We start from the raw sequence: 4,966 nt of genomic DNA, 5'->3' as shown, positions 1-4,966 counted from the left end.
TATGAAATACATTTTCACAGACAATTTTTCAATATGATCGAAGGTGGATTAATATACCCAACTTGAATTTGTTATTTCTTGATCATAATTGTCATTCAATAAGTGTAATTGATAAAAGTATTTTATTATTGATTGCACAGCACATTTGTATACAACTGTAAATATATCAACATATTAGAGTGCTGTGGGACTAAAATATGAACATGAATCTTAGAAGTTAGAAGCTTCAAAAGTATCATACATTTTTATAGATATTTTAAAAAAACATTTTACGATTATGGATCTGAACTTTGTTGATAAGCATGTATTACAATTTTCTCATATTCAATTCAGTTTTCAAACATATTTGTTTATTTGTATATGGGACAACTCAATTAATACATTTTATAGAATGGATGTAATCAGATTAAAACATCAGCAAATTAATATCACTTTATACTTTATACTGGTACTGGTTATTTCTAAATCACACTAAGGGACAATAAGGTTGAAATTTGAATTTATTCCACTAGAGGTAGCTAACACATGGGCCAAACAATATTCTGTGACGTTTCTGTTTGAAAGGCAGTATCTGTGTCTTCATGCTTTGTGAACCCTCTATATATAAAGTAACAAACTGTTAAAATATATATAAAACATATAATATTGCTTCTCACTGCACAAGGACTTCACCAGACCAACTGCTACATACCTTTATCCTCATGTTTAGGCAGCTAGGGCCATTCTCCCTGTTTTGCACCTTCCGATTTTGCACATCACTGCTTTGCTATAAATATTTATTTACACAAGGGTATTGATTCATCTGCTGCACTTGAGTTATTAAATAAGTAATACAGATTTGCATTTTTACACATTGATTATAGCCAATTATATCAATTGTCGGTGTTGCAAACATTGTTGAATACAAATTGGGATTGCATATCACACATAGTTTCCCCTATTGTGTTAATTACCATCTGCTTTTGATTAAACTCTTTCTTGTGAATAAATCTTTTACCAGCTTCTGAAAATCAGCTCTTTGGTAAGAGAGGTTTAAGGTTTTGTTCAGTTACAAAAATGTACTCCCTCTAGCCTTTAGCCACCCACATGACTTGTTTCCAAAGTAGATGGTTTATTTATACTAGAGAAGGTAGGCCAATAGTATTTTCTACTTTCTACTTATTTTGTGTTCACCAGTCAATCCGCCAATTAGGCATCTTTGAATACATCTCTTTATTGCATGTGTATGTCAAATTAAGACCCAATTGAGACCCAAGCATTGATCCAAATGAGAAAAAAAATCAAACTCTTTAAAACTGACAGTAATAGAAATCTGGTGATGAAAAATGAAGACAATTTTGTGGAAATTAAGTAAAGTGATTTTGAAGATTTTTGAATTCTTATTTTCAGGAAGAGTAGAGGTGATCATGATCACAATGTCTCCAGACAATCATGTCAAAGTCCCACAAAATGCCAGAGATTCCTGTTCTTTCCCAAATGTTTAAGCTCCAGGGATGTGGTTTACTATTCATGTATTGTTTTATGCTGCTGAATTTTCCTTTGAAGGGAATCATCATCTCATCCACAGAGTTGTGCTCTTCAGGTACTATCTGTAGGTAGTTTGCATCAAGCCATGGTCGGATTTTCCAAAATGTATCAATTTTATCGTCATCTGATACAGCCAGGTTGTTGACAAAATGTAGGACTGAGCAACAACTGAAAATGATCGGTCTCAATATTGTATTTTGTTTTTGTGAAACAACGACCAGTGACATAACCAGTTTCATCATGACAAACTTTTTGTAATGACATCCACTTTAGCCGGGGAAGCATCACAAGAAGGTGTTTGTGACGTCCACAGGGGATTCTAGGGGGCCCCCAAACCCATTTGCATCCACCCCCCTTCTTGAAAAACTTTCTATACTATTTTATCATATTACACCATCATAAGTCTTAATGCCAGTCATCTTACTTATCATTTTGATTGTCTTTGCAACTCAGAATCTCTGTCTGTGGGTCTTGGCCTTTGCAAGAGCTGCAATAATGTCTTTCATATCCATGTTGCTGATGTGCCCTTTAGAACAGTAGTTCCAACCATTGGGCCGTGGACCACTGCCAGTCCCCAGGGCAGTTGCAGCTGGTCCACGGCTCAGGCTTCACTATTGCAGACAAGCCTTGATATTCTAAACATCTCAGATTAAGGGCTTTTATTCCAATGTTAAAATACAAGTCTAAAATGGATGTTACCTTTGAATTTGTAAGAAGTTACACAAATTATATCTCAAATTCAACAGCATGTACAAACTAGTATTAGGTATTATATAATCGTGAATCATAAGGAAGTTACATGCCCACCAGTGCCACCAATAATGCTATGTAAATGTTTTTGTTTTGTAATTGTTTTTTTACAAATACTTGTATAATCCTAGTGTCACGAGAGGTGCTTGTTGAGCTAATTTCATTTTTCAATATCATGTGGTTTTCACTTAATTTATGTCATTATTATTGTGTGTTTTTTTCCACTTTATTTCCTTGTTTCAATTGTTTTATTAACCAGTGGGCTTTTTCACTAATTGTTTAATTATTTGAGTATGTGTGTCTACTATACTTTGCACGAGTTCTTCACAGCACTTAAGCAGTCTCTGAGTGAGAGCAGACTGGAAAGGTGCTCTGGTTAGGTGAAGGGAAGACGCTGGTTTAGTCCAGGCAGGTGTGCCTTGTTAAGCACTGTTTCCACTAGACACGTTCAACTGCACCTCAGCGTGGCCGTGCCGGGCCAGGGCGTTTCCACCAGCTGCGCCTGCGCAAACTGGTCTGGCGCACATACTGTGACGTTGCTTACGCAGCCTGACGCAGCGTGTCTGCATTTTGAAACTGGAACTACAGCAATGGCGGCCGCTATGGATGCGACAGAAACAATTTCCAAGAAAGTTTTGTTTTATAGAAATTAGAGCTCTTCTTAATGTATGGTCCGAAAATTCCATACAGGAATGGAATTTAAAAGTGTTTGAAAAAATAGCTAAAATACTGCTGAAAAGGAAGGACTGCATCGCTCGTCAATACAGTGCCGTGACAAAATAAAACAACTAAAAATTCAATACAGAAAAGTAAAATATCAAAACGACAGATACAGCAATTGCAGAAGTAGTTTAAAATACTTTTAAATAATGGACACTATACTGGGTTGCCGTCCAGTACACACCCTGGAAGGAATGGTTTGTTCCAGTCCGGCGGAGGACGATCTTGCAAGAGGGATGTGGACTTTACATTGTTGTCGTTGTTCTTATTATTTCTAGCCTATTATTTATGTAACCTGAAACAAAAGTACGTTTGTTCTTTAAAAAACTGAGCTGCGTATTTCAGCTGTGTTTACACGCCTTTATTAAATGTACTTGCTAACTGCATGCGCTTTGAAATGGCTATCGAAAACTCAAACGCACATAAATATCAAACTGCACGGGGAATATGCATGTTGTATTTGATGTCATAGCTGCGCATTGATGACTGGAGTACATGCACATCTAATGTTTGGATGATTCCGACAGAAACGTTACACTGTTCGCCCTCAGGAGAGGTATGTGAGGACACAAGACCATCTCCCAGTGGATCTTCCCCAGCACATAGCAGAGGTATTAAAAAAAAAAAACTATTATTTTGCAAAAAGTGACACTGTATAAAAACCTCTCAAAACAAACAAAAACATTCAAACGCTATTTAGGCAATATTAAAGAGAGGCCTAATCGCACACTAGCATCATACAATTTGTTAATGCCAGACAGGCATTGCAGTATTGTGATGATCAGCTATATAATGAACTATAAGCTTTATTTTATTATACTACCTGTAACACAAATGTAAACTACTATTGTCATATTAAATGTGTGTATAATTAGTGCATGCAGCAAGTAAATTTTTCTAACATTTATATCCTTTCAGAGCTGTCCACACCATCAAGTGGAAGGTCAACCCCCTGGGAAGACCGTGATCCTCCAGGACCTGCCAGGCATCTGGCTTCCCCAGAACCTGCTGCATTTTCCCAAAGTAAATACACACATATAGCAAAGTAGTTTTAGACGCATTTTATTTTACATTTAAGTGTACATTCACTTCTTTGGGGGTATAAATGCATGCAATATGAAATCCTGCAAGAGATCTCAAAAACATTTGTGTTAGAAATGTATATTATTTTAATGCTTAAGGTATGAAGAGCTTTCAACTGCCAGTTTTTGAGCATATGTTGAACACATTTGTGCAAAGTCCTGTACTGAATGGCTGAAAATGTTTTCATTAATGTAACATACTAAATGCACACCTGCATTTTTGCTACAACTATGTATGGAGGATGTGAATAACTCAAGCAGCTGTACATACATTATTATTATTTTTTGTATCTACTTTGCAGCAAAGAAAAGGAAGAAAACATATACGCTGAGTGAAATTTTCACTCATTTTGCCAATTTTCGACTCAAACTATTTGGAACTGCAGCAAGAGAAATTCTCCTTTGAGCAGGAGAGAACGCACAGAGAACAAGAATTTAGGCAGCAAGAGCTGCAAATCCAACAGCAAGCTACAGCAAACCAGAGAATGCTTGTGGATGTGTTGGCACAGCTGGTGACTGCATTTACTAATAAATGATCAAGAGTTATTCTAGGTGTTTGTTCTAGAGTTCTTCTATGTGTGTGTATGTATATATAATTTTACATTTCATGAGTCAAGTTGTATGTTTTATAAAATAAACAACAAGCATTGTCTGATAACCTTTTTTGTTTGTTTTGCAATAGTCAACTTTTTATTGAAAACCTAAGGAATGAATTTTACATGTATTGTTCCAAGTGTAATAAACTAATGCCCAGCTGCAAAGTATAATGCCAAAGCATGGCTGGAGTCCACTTCTGCAATGGCTGTGTTTGGTGGCATGATGTGCTCTGGTTCTGGTAGCTGCTCAGAGCCTACAACCCCCTCCTTGCTCACAAATGTTATGCAGTG

General features: G+C 36.3%; 1 long non-coding RNA gene across 2 annotated transcripts; it reads left to right on the top strand.

The window, feature by feature from the left end:
* The first annotated feature begins 2,668 nt into the window (after positions 1 to 2,668).
* Positions 2,669 to 4,737, top strand: LOC136712741 (uncharacterized). Of its 2 annotated transcripts, XR_010804882.1 has the most exons (4): positions 2,669 to 3,303; positions 3,525 to 3,608; positions 3,916 to 4,020; positions 4,382 to 4,737. It is a non-coding gene; the product is annotated as an uncharacterized LOC136712741 (long non-coding RNA). The 2 variants fall into 2 exon arrangements; XR_010804881.1 differs by having other exon boundaries at positions 2,669 to 3,608.
* The last annotated feature ends 229 nt before the right edge of the window (positions 4,738 to 4,966 follow it).

This window comes from Amia ocellicauda, chromosome 2 (assembly GCF_036373705.1).
Source record: "Amia ocellicauda isolate fAmiCal2 chromosome 2, fAmiCal2.hap1, whole genome shotgun sequence".
Lineage (NCBI taxonomy): Eukaryota > Metazoa > Chordata > Actinopteri > Amiiformes > Amiidae > Amia > Amia ocellicauda.
This window is presented reverse-complemented; position numbering and strand designations above follow the sequence as displayed.